Here is a 12,588-nt window from a genome sequence, read left to right on the forward strand (position 1 = left end):
AGCAGATGAACAGCGCACTGTCTTCTATTTATTCAGGCTGGGACTCCAGCCTGTTGGTGGTGTCACCCACATTCAGGTGAGTTCCCCGCTTAGCTAAATCTCTCAGGAAACGCCATTATAGACATACCCACGGTGTGTGTTAGTCCAACCGGGAGAGAAAAAGACCATTACCATAATTTTTGAGCCAAATTTGAAGCAGGCTTTATTAAATAGTGGCCAGGATGATGGACACCAGCCAGATCCATACCTGGGATTCCCAGAGTTTGGTCCTGAATTACATTAGTCAGAGGCTTATAAAGGCAAACCATTTATAAGCTAATTTCTTCCCACCTTCGTCCAACTGGGGGCAGGCATGAATCCTGACAAGCTTCCTGCCTGCCTGCCTCCTATGTGTGATCAAGCACGCCCTGCACATTTGGGGCAACCAAGCTCATTTAAGAGAGCAAAACATGAGGCCTGTTATCTCACATGAACAACAGAATTCCAGGAAGTCGTCTGTACTTGAGCAAGTGAGGCTTTCAGGTTAGAGGTATTTTTGTTTTCTAGCTCTTGTAAGCACAGTACTTTAAACCTAAAATGTAGCTTTTGGCTGTCACATTGTCCCCTTGAGTTGTATCTTGAGTCACGTCCTTGAGTCTGAGGTAGGTACCTGTTTATATTGGGACCTAAGAACCCAACATGGCACCCAGATGGGAACTTACGTATCTAGTTAAGACATTAATGATGCAAGGGCCAACAGTAATTAGCAGAAAGAGAAGTGCCGGGGGCCCTGCTATGGCTGACGTAAGATGAGCATGAAAATGAGACTGGGGACCAGTCATTTATTTCATCTTGGGTTCCCCTTTTTTGTGATTTTTTAAAAAAGTACAGTCAGATTATCTCTAATGGCTCATGACTAGTTTTGTATAGAAACAAGCTTCTCTTAAGGCCATGCAATAACGTCCTTGTTCTACACAGAGCAGGCTCAGTGCCCTTTCACACTGTAGAACTTCAGGTAATGAATCTACTGTTCATCAGTCTTGGTCTATTTGGTTTTAACAGGTTCCCTTTCTGGTATGTCAACAAGCACTGTAGGTAGGCATCTTGTCCCCTTTGCTGGGGAGTTTCCTTTCAACCTGACATCCCAGCCTTTTGTAGAGGATGAGGGGCTGTGTACTCTCTTCTGTAATACTTCCTGCTGGAATTAGGATGCCGTTGTCAGGACCCAGGAAGGCTAGTCAAAGGCCAGGAGGGATTCAGACAATGGAGCATCTGTTTAACTGACCCCCTCTGAAGAGACAAAAGAAATCACATCAGCTGGACTGGTCCACATCAGCTTTTAGTAAGGCCAGGGCTTATAGCTGTTTGGACCGGTTTGTAGTCTGTAGATGATTCCTGGAAGGTGTCTGTCAGCCAAGTGTAAATCTGCTGAGACAGATATACAATAGGACAGAAGTTAAAGTTAAGAAATTTAAAGGAGGCTGGGCAGTGGTGGTGCACGCCTTTAATGCCAGCACTCGGGAGGCAGAGGCAGGTGGATCTCTGTGAGTTCGAGGCCAGCTTGGTGTACAGCAGAGTTACACAGAGAAACCCTGTCTCGAAAAAAAAAACAAAGAAAGAAAGAAAGAAAGAAAGAAAAAAGGAAGAAAAAGAAACTTAAAGGAAAAATCTTACATCTGGAGAGTCCCCTCTCAGTAATAGGCAACAAGCCAGGGAGACTCAGGCTGTTGGTTGACAATGACAAGAGCACTTATCTGAAGTCCATTTGACCTGTGACATGTGGACTCAGGTCTTATGACTCCCTGATGCTTTTTAGTTTTTTTATTTTTATTTTATGTGCATTAGTGTTTTGCCGTGTCCTGGAACTGGAGTTACAGACAGTTGTGAGCTGCCATGTGGGTGCTGAGAATTGAACTCAGGACCTTGGGAAGAGCAGTCAGTGCTCTTAACCGCTGAACCATCCTCTTTCCAGCCCCATTTTTTTTTTTTTTTGGTTTTTTACGAGACAGGGTTTCTCTGTTTTGGAGGCTGTTGGTCCAGCCTGGCCTCGAACTCACAGAGATCCGCCTGCCTCTGCCTCCCGAGTGCTGGGATTAAAGGCGTGCGCCACCAACGCCCGGCGATGCTTTTTAGTTTACAAAAAATTATATTAGCATTACCATTGTTTGAAATCTGTACTGAAATCCTCATTGCAGAAAAAGCATCTAACAGGTGTCTGTAAAACAGCTGGGGTAGACTCGTGCCTTTGAGTCATGACAAAAGCTATGGCTCTGGGTTAAACGACATGAACATTCTTTAATATGTCCAGATAGCTGGATATACAGTTTGGACAGAAATGTCTTTAGCCCGATGAGAAGCACCCTGAGGTCTATATTTCGAGGACAAGGACAGGATATTTAAAATCTTGAGTTTGTGGCTGAAAGTAGTGGTCAGTGCTGGACCAGCTTGTCAGAACTCCATCCATCAATGCTTAAACTCCGAACCTTTGAAATCTTAGTATAACAGTAGCATAGAGAGGAAAAGAAAGTCAAAATATTTCCCTTTTAAGAATGTTTTACATCCCTTAGATCACTTCCTGAGACCTTTATTAATTTACATTTACACATTTTAGACCCTCACAATCTATGTAATCTTCACACCCTCAGAATTTCACAATTTGTATTTATCTTAGAACAGTTTCCTAGACCCTCCAGAACTTACATAAACTTTAGAACCTTTTCTTCCCCTCTAATCATTTACCAGAGACACATGTCGCTATTACTGTGAGAGCAGTCATTGCAAACCAAGTTCTTTTAAATAAGCAAAAGTAAAGTCTTACATCAGAAACCTGTTTATCTTCTAATATGAAGCCGGTTAGCAAGGCAAACCTATCTGCCTTTCTCGGCAGGACACCTAGTAGCTCTAAAAATAGCAAGGCCTGATTTTTACGAGTGAAACAAACTAACGAGGTGTCTGTAGCCCTGGAGAAGGAAGGAGCTGGTTTGCTACATAAGGCTACAGTTAGCCATTAACAATTAACACCATCAGAGAGCTGAACAGGATAAATTAGAGCAGGAAATATAGACCAAATGACCTATGTATCAACTAAAATGACAGAGACTTAACCACTCTCTAGAGGGTTACCCTAGGCCCCTGTGGTCTCAATGGCTTAGTTGGGGGTAGAGGTCCCAAGGAAGTCTTTGGCCACAAGGCCCCTTCCCCCCCCCAAGATCTGAGACACTTTCCTGGGGAGGAGGGACTTGGGGGCCCTGCCTACTTTGTCCGAGCAATGTGGAACAATCGACTTAACCGTGTCCTTCTTGTCCACAGTTTGTGCAGGGTCCTGGAGGGGGGAGAGCCATGATGCAGTTCTACTCAGTGGTTAGCACTACCACAATCAAGATGGCGTTGTCTGTGCCCATAGTGTTTTTTTGGAGACCTTAGGGCCACCACTAGGAGCTAGCATCTCAGCCAATTATGGAAAACTTTTCCCATTAAACATTTAAAATGCCACATCAGCAGATCTCTGAAGAGTCTGAGGGCCATAATCTATGAAGTATACCTGATCTTAGATAAACTTTACTTTTTTTTTTTTTAGTTACCTGCTTTAGTCTTAACCTTGAAAACACATACAGGAGGATAAATAAATCTTATTTCTGTAAGCGGATTAAATAACAGTTTGCAATAAGTTAGTAGCTCTTAAAACATGATTTTACAGCTTTATTTCTGTTACGTTTGAGCCTGAAAAGAAAATTCTGAATCAAGGTTCTTTTGGTGTCAAAATAAAACTTTAAATCTGTCCACAGGGAGACTGGAACATCTCTTCCTGGTCCCTTCACAGTGCACCTACCGCAGAATATCAGTTTCTTGTGTGACTCAGTTTATCAACATAGATAAAGCTTAACAAAGTTAGAAAAGACAGGGTGCTGAGACTTAATTCCTAAGCCGGTCTCTGTTAGCCTGAAGACTGTAGGAAGGAGAGCACTCTGTGGGCTCTTTGCCAGGTTGCTTAGGCTCTTGTCTTTCCACATCATAAGACAGGGACCCCAGTTTCTGGTGTTTAGCGTTTGGTGCTTGTAGCTGTGGCCCCCACATCTTTAGCCTTTTATTTATTTTAAAATTGCATGTTAATAAAGACATAGTGTAACACATTTTATAAAATTAAAATGTCCCACAGCCTTATGAATTGACATATTTTAAAAGCTGTTACTTACAAAAGATCCGGTTTTTTCTTTTAGTTTAAATTTTCTATAAAACGCCAACATTTCCTTTTATTATTTATTTATTTATTTATTTGGTTTTTCGAGACAGGGTTTCTCTGTATTGTTTTGGAGGCTGTCCTGGAACTCGCTCTGTAGACCAGGCTGGCCTCAAACTCACAGAGATCCGCTTGCCTCTGCCTCCTGAGTGCTGGGATTAAAGGCATGCGCCATCAATGCCCGGCTTAACAGTTCCTTTTAAAGATGTTTAAGATCTCTCAACTGTGGACTCCCACAATATCAAAAAATAAATTAAGTACCTGTTTTTTTTTCTTCAAGAGGGAAGCAACAGGGCATAATCACAATGTAGACAAGGCAAGACCAAACTCCAATAGCTCAAACAACTCAATATTCAACATCTGGGATCCACTCACGAGCCTCTGGGATCCACTCACAAGCCTCTGGGATCCACTCACGAGCCTCTGGGATCCACTCACAAGCCTCTGGGATCCACTCACAAGCCTCTGGGATCCACTCACAAGCCTCTGGGCTTCCTCAGGGGGGTTGGGTTGCTCCTCTGGCCCCACACTTGGAATCGCATACAGACTGTGGCACCCACATTTTTAAAACTTCTTGGGGGCTGCACTGTCACCAGTAGCCTCTCCTGGGCTCTCAGGAACTCCAGCCTTGCCATACGGTACCTAGCCTTAGCTGCTCTCTATGGCCCTTTAATGTCTTTAAAACCAATACCACCTGGGTGACTCTTACAAAGTTAACTGCCAGCATGAGGTACACTCTTGTCTATGGAGGCGTGGAGGTGCAGATTTAACCCTGGGCATTGTGAATGTAGTCTTCCCTGAGAGCTGTTCTTATTGTGTAATAGTTTATTGATGTTAGAGAAAGAGTCTTTTATTGGATTAAAAGGGGGAGATGCTGGGATAATCTTTTTGTACACTGTATAAAGATGTGTCTCTGTTTTACTTCCCCACCCCAACCCCCTGCCTAAGGCACCTTCTGATTGATTTAGCTGGACAGTCACTGGCCAGGCAGGAGAGGGTAGGCAGGACTTCTGGGCAGAGATAGGAACTCAGGGAAAGGCTCACCAGTCAGAGGCAGAGGAAGTCAGACATCGGGCTCGGAGGAGAGGTAATGAACCACTTGACAAAATGTGGATTGATATAAATGGGTTAATTTAAGTTTTAAGAGCTAGTTCGGAACAAGCCTAAGCTAAGGCCAAGTCTCCGTGTCATTTTTTTGGGAGCTGATGGACCGAAGAAAGACCTGCCACAGTTTCGTGTCACTGAATGTCTGGATGCATCCTGAGGGCTGTGTCCTCAGGGAACTTCACGGTCATCTGTCTTCATACAGACTAAGACATCTACGATGCCCATAGGGGCTCTGTTTCATGGAACTGTATGGCCGTCCAAACAGAGTGTGTCTGGCTGGCTCTTCATACGTTTCTGTTGGGTGCTTCTTAGGAGTGGATCTGCATGTGTGCAACTTTAATGGGTACAGTAGAGTGGATCTGCATGTGTGCAACTTTAATGGGTACAGTAGAGTGGATCTGCACATGTTCAGCTTTAATGGGTACAGTAGAGTGGATCTGCATGTGTGCAACTTCAATGGGTAGAGTAGAGTGGATCTGCATGTGTGCAACTTCAATGGGTACAGTAGAGTGGATCTGCGTGTGTTCAGCTTTAATGGGTGTGGCCCCGTACTTTCTCACTGTGGATACCCAGCGTTAGTCACCAGCAGCACACAGGAGCCCTGCTCTTCTGTGTCCTTGTAAATATAGCAGTGTTGTTCTTTACGCCATAGCAGCGCAGCTGAGATCACACTGTGGTTCTAATTCTCATTACATGGTCCTATCTAACCCCGGCACCTTCCCGTGTGTTCACTGACCCCTGAACTATCCTCATGCTAGGTGTTTCCAGGTTCTTCTGCCCGTTTCTTCTTGGAGACGTCTGCCCTTCCCACGTTGATTGGAAAGACCTCTTTTTGCTGTTTATTTTGAGGTAGGATCTCGTTATGTAGCTCTGGCTGCCCTGAAGCTCTCTATGTAAACAAGGCCTTGAACCCAGAGATCTGCCTGCCTCTGCCTCCCGAGTGCTGGGATTAAAGCGTGCACCACCACCGCCCGGCTGAAAATAGATTCTTATACAATGTATTTTGATTATGGTCGCCCCTGACTTTTACCTGTGGCTATCAAGGGAGTTTTACTAATAAAATTAAAAAAAACCACCACTCTCTATGTACCAGCTACTATTCCGCACAGCCTCTATGCAGTTACATGCATCTCCTGCTTGGCCCTTTCCTCGGCGTGTGATTTGGTGAACCTGTCTTGCCCTTGTTTGGGGGATATTTTTGCAGGTGTCATCCGGGAGCCTGGCAGTTCTGGTGTCTGAGGCTGTGTGGGAACCTCCCGCTGCAGAAGGTATCAAGGGACGGTCCCATGCCACAGTGGAGAGAAGACCCGGAACAAGAGTTGGCGCGTCCTTTCTTGTTGGCCCTGTGCCTCTGTCTACACACAGCAATCCCGGGACTGTGCTCTCCGCACAGCTCAGCTCTCTCGTGTGCCCGAACTTGCTGCACGCTGGGAACGTGGCAGACCGGCCACAGTGCCCTCAGCTGGCCCCAGACGGCCCTTCCTCAAGCTTCAGTAGCATCTTGAAGTCACCTGTGTGTCTTATTTAGGGTTTTTATTGCTGTGAAGAGACGCTGTGACACGACGACGACTCTTGTAAATGAAGACATTCAGAGGTTCAGTTGTTGGGCCAGGTTCACGGAGCCCAGAGACTAACCCAAGGAATCCACACTCTGATGCAAAAGCAAAGGTTCCATTTATTGTTCAGCTGGATCTCTTCTATGGTGGAGGAAACGAGATGCCCACCAGCCAAAAGGAGGACTTTTTAAAGGGGCAGACCATAAGGTTGAAGGCCACAAATTTCAGTTTCCATGGTTACTTAAGGTTAAACAAGGTACAGAGTAAAGCAGTAACTATATATTTTAAGCAAGCTACATTTGGGTAAGATAAGATAGGGCATGGGCTTGCAGGGTTACGGGGTCACAGGGTCTGTCAGCTGTCCCCTGGGCCTGGGGATCTTTATGACCAGCAATTAGCAAGGAATGTCAGCAGGAGTGGTGGACAGTTGCCTCCCCTTCTCTGAGAGCAGAGGCTCAGGCGCCAGCCACGGCACTCCTGATTTAAGGAGTTTCCTTTTCCATTAGAAGAGTTCCCTTTCTCTGTATAGATTTAGGGCCCAAGTTTTTAAACTTGTATTAATTTTAATTTTTGGTCCCTCACAGTCAGGCATGGCACTGGAGCTCAGAGTCCTACATCTTGACTCAGAGGCAACAGGAAGGCAACAGTCACACTAAGAGAAGGTTGAGCAAAAGAGACCCCAAAGCCTGACCCCAGGGTGACACACTTCCTCTAACAAGGCCACACCTCCTAATGGTACCGCTCCCTTTGGGGGCCATTTTCTTTCAAACCACCACAGCCCACTCCCTGGCCCCCAAAGACTTATAGTCATAATGCAAAAAAATGCATTCAGCACGACTTCAAAAGCCCAAATAGTCTGTAACAGTCTCAAGCTTGTTTCAAAGTCCAAAGTCTCTTCTCAGACTGTAAAAAAACAACAACAACAAAATCACAAAGCAGATCACATACTGACAATATATAATGGCACAGGACATACATTACCTTTCCAAAGTGTAGGGAAGGGAGCATAGTGAGGAAATACTGAACTAAAGCATGAGCAAAAACCAGCGGGGCAAACTCCAAAGAGCATCTAAAAGTTCTCCAGATCTCCAACTCTGTCCAGCTTGTTGACTGCAACACACGTGTCTCTCTCTCGGGCTGGCTCCTCTCCCAACTGGCAGCTCTCCGCGGCGGGGGGGGGTCCCATTCACGCACTCTCTGGATGGTCTCCTTCAGGCCTTTCCTTCATTCTTCCCCACATTCTCTAGTCTTTATTTTCCTGATGATTTCCTTCTCTCATTCTCGACCTTTTCCTTCTAGTTCTATCTTATTCTTTATGTTTTCCTTCTAATTCTTTCTAATTCTCTCATTCTTGGTGCTTTCCCCCTAACTCATTTTAACTCTATCTTTATACTTTCCCTCACAGCTTATGTACCCCAGCAAAATCCTTCCGGTAATATGAAAGTTGCAACGTGGCTACATTCTGTTTTTCAATGGAATGATTACAATGAATACAAGTTTAAAAAAAAACAGCACATTTTCCATATCCCTTACATGAATAAACATTTTACGTTTTACATTTGAAAAACAAATTATCCCAAGAGCCCACATACATTCATATCTGAGCAACTTGTTATAGATTAACAGGTCATAAATAAGCCAGATATCCTTTTACTGGAAGGCTGCGTTTTGCGGTTACTAAGAAAGAACTAATCATTTTATTACTTGAAAGGTAATCTTAGGAATTTAAAAGGAATCACAAATCTAAACTTCTATATATGAAAAGGAATCAGTCAGCTCTACTTTAAATCTTTAGGGTGCATACCCCCCTCGTCTATATATTTTTTTATATCAGGAGGTTAGGGCAGAAATGTGTATAAAGAATTAATCATCACCTTTAGTCATCAACCAATCCTAACAAGAAAGGCACATCCGCTAATGATAGCTGCACTACGTTGTTCTTGTTCCCTGGCTTTAATGAGCTCCTTATTCAACTGTGGGCCTTTCTAAAGTTTTAGACTGTCTTCTTGGGTTTTTCACCTTAAATGTACTTAACAAAAACATCTTAGCTTAACTTTACTTTCAAAGCTTTGTTTCAGCTATGATGCACTCTGAAACTTGTGCATATATCTCCCAACATTTTTGGTTGTGAGCCTAGCCTTTAGCAGCTGAGCCATCTCTCCAGCCCGTCTCCCAACATTTAAGTTAGGAAAGTTTAAGCTAGCCGGGCTACTGGGCCTCAGTTGTTTTTCTTAATCATTAACCTAAGCCAGAGTCTATTCAGCTCCTCAATAGAAACACTCATGTGTTCCAGCTGTGTGACACTTCCTTGTTTTTTTTTTTTATCACCAAAACTCCATTTAAACTAACACTATCATTGTCAATTAGACAGCAGAGCTTAAGGAGAAGTCGTCTTCATAGTAACCCACAGGTAGAAATGCCCAGGAGAACGGGGTGTTTCCACACGATAAGCACACTACATTACAGGCAGTGGGGATCTGCTATCACCTGCTGACACCATTCCAGACGCCAGAGAGGGGAACTAGAAGGTTTTCCCTCCAAGTCCAGGGTAGAGAGTGACAGGGCTCAGAAGGACAAGCACAGCACCAGACATGGCTTATGCTTCTGACTCAAAGAAAACTCTAAAAGCTTCCAAATAATGAGAAAATCCCAACAGAAGTCAGGTACCCTGTCCTTTTACTCAAAGCAGATAGACAGCCATGTATCAGGGAACTGAAGGGAAGCCGGTGACCCAGCCATCGTAAAGGGTCTCTGGACACGCAAAGCCTCGCAGCTACCCTCACAAGCCTGCCTGGGGCCTCCTTGGAAGAAGCACTCATGTGGGGAGCCTCAGGATGGACAGTGGGATGTTCCTGGGTTTGTTTGGGTTGTCATGGTTACAGGAGATGGAAGGGGCAGACTCTGACCTAGTGTCCTAAACTAGCGTCTCTAGAATCCCTTCTTGTGGTCTTGAATGGAAGCTTGCGATGCAGGTGAAGTGTGCGGCCCCACAGAGCCCGTGAGGCTACCCCGCAAAGCACCGACTCCCTGTCGGGTGATTTTGCCTTGAAGTTTTGCACTTGTACTTTCTCTTTCCTTTTATTTTTTATTTTTGCCCTTGGGACCTGGGGCTGGATCTTGATTAATGTATTAGTGAGAAAGGTCACTTATTACTCTATAATAAATTAGACTTTTATGACTTTGGTAATTGCATTTCAAATAATTGATTTCCCGTGTAATTTGGAACATCTATCTTGTTGCAAACTGTATTCTGAAAGTGATACCGGAGTTTTAGGGCAAAAGTCCTGAATCTGGGCTACTGTCATTTCTACACGACTTAGACAAATCTCTTCATTGCTCTGCATCATCTGGAAATGATGGGGAATTGTGTGTGGGGTCCTTACGAGCTTCATGGCCGGCAGGGAAACAAATCGTGTGAGGCAAGAAGGAAGCTCCATTCAGTATGACTTAACCAGTGCTGGGTTGTGGAGTTTCCCTAAGCCGTTTGACCCCAAATAAACACACAGAACTTATATTAATTATGAAACTACTGGCTGGTGACTAGGGTTTCTTATTAGCTAGCTGTGTCTTAATTATTAGCCCATTTCTATTAATCTATGGCTTACCAGAGATTGCCTGGCACGTCCTTTCTTCCCAGGCTCACGTGGCAACTCTGTCTGCCTATGTTTCCCAGAATTTGCCTGTCTATCTTTCTGCCTGGCCAATCAGTGTTTTATTCGTCAACCAATAAGAGAAGCACACATACAGGAGAATATCCCCGTCAATGCTGGTTCAAACTTCTAGAATCTGACACCAGGCCAGTTTATTTCAGACATATTTAAGTACATTACAGTTTTGGAAAAAGTTTCCTGGTAATAATTACCCAATCCCATGTGCACAGTAAAACTTAAGGCATGACTACGTAGAAACTCTTTTGCCTTGCTACTTGTGCCATAAAGATGGGTTCTATAGCTTAAAGGCCTAGGATCTGGTGTGGTCTCTGACCAAGATAGTGCACTGGTCACCAGGCAGAAAATTACATGTGACATTTCCTCTGAGGATGGGTTCTCTTGTGGGAAAACTGAAGCTAAAGGTAAAGGTGTAAGGAGAGAGAGAGAGTTCGGGATAAACATCCTGGGGGTTCTGTTGAGGCCTGGCCCTATGGACAGCAAAGGCCATCAGGTTATTAACTATATCCACTCCTGGCCTTCTGGGTGTAAAACTGGCACACATCCCTTCCTTGCAGAGATAAGCATGGGAGATTAACTGTCCTGGTTTCCCTAGTACTTATCTGTGTGCGCAAGCCTTCTAGGGAAAATGAAAGTCCCACGATATACAGGTGCTGGTAAGATTAAGTGACTGCACACCCTGTGTTTAGACTAACACCTGCTAAGAGGTCACCACTGGGCACAGGGAGGCGTTTCAATTACTGCATGACTCCCACAGGGAAGGGAAACAGGAACTCTTAGACTTCAATGGGAAGTGAGACACCAGTGCTGAGATTGGTAAGATCTAGATTTAAACTGAGAAGAAGGGAGCCCGGGCATGATGGCACACGCCTCCTAGCACTTGAGAAGCACAGGCAAGCAGATCTCCAGGTTCAAGGCCAGCCTGGTCTACATAGAGAGCTCCAGACCAGTCAGAGCTGCTTAGTAAGACCCTGTCTAAATAAATAGGTAGACAGATAGATAAAAATAGGTAAATAATGCGGAGAATGATTGAAGAAGACCTGAAGTTATCCTCCGGTAGAGACATGTATGCACATGAACACACATGTATACACACTTGTAGACACACACACACACACACACACACACAGAGTCTGGCAGCCCTTTCATGAGGTGAGTTAATCTTGTAATTAAGTCCCATTTCATTTTTGAGCTTATACTAGAAATCTTCCCCCCCCACTAAAACAGGAAGTTAATTTGGGAGTTCTTGGGTCAATGCACCCCAAGATGGGTTTGGCAATCTGTCCTCAGTGGCTTCTTAAAGAGGCATGGTGACACCCTAAGTTCATCTTTGGGGTCCTGGCATTAAGCTTAACTCTAAATAGAAGGCAAGAGATAATGCATAGCTAAGCAGTTCTGGTCAAGGCGTGGTCCCACCCATCACCGACTCTTTGGGCTCCAGTCTCTCGTTTGGTTTGACAAATCGCTGGATCTGTGTGAAATTGCTTCCTGGTAGACAAGCCCTCCTCCTGTCAGACACCAGGCTTCAGACATTGCCTTCCTTTGGTGTGGCATTCCTGGAGAAACTCCAGTGTCTAGAGCCTGTTGTTTCAGGATCTGATAGCTGAAAGGAGGAGTCACATGTGTCTCCTTAGAACATCTCCTGCAACGGTGAAGATCTCACTCTCCATACCGGGCTCCTCTAATTGCTTGGTCACCCCAGCCTGCAATCAAGTTTGCAATTCTCCTGCCTCAGTCTCGAGAATGCTTGGAAGGCAGGCCTGCACCACCATGCCCACAGGAGGCTAAAAATCTTAAGTAACACATTGACTGAGCCAGGCTTGGTCTGCTGTCTTCCATTTGTCCCCCCCCCCCCATGATGCCCTCTGACTGGAAAGCTTACTCCACCTTGGTCCGGAAGTGTGCATGGGGGCGGGGGAGCTTGTTCCCACCCGGAGCCTGCAGAGATGACTCTATGAGGTCTACACTACATACACGTTAAAATAGACTTTGAAGTTTAGTGTAATTCAAGATTATAAAGAAGGTTCAAAACACTGTGGCT

Source organism: Mesocricetus auratus, unplaced genomic scaffold, assembly GCF_017639785.1.
Source record: "Mesocricetus auratus isolate SY011 unplaced genomic scaffold, BCM_Maur_2.0 Super-Scaffold_15014, whole genome shotgun sequence".
In the NCBI taxonomy this organism is placed as follows: Eukaryota; Metazoa; Chordata; class Mammalia; order Rodentia; family Cricetidae; genus Mesocricetus; species Mesocricetus auratus.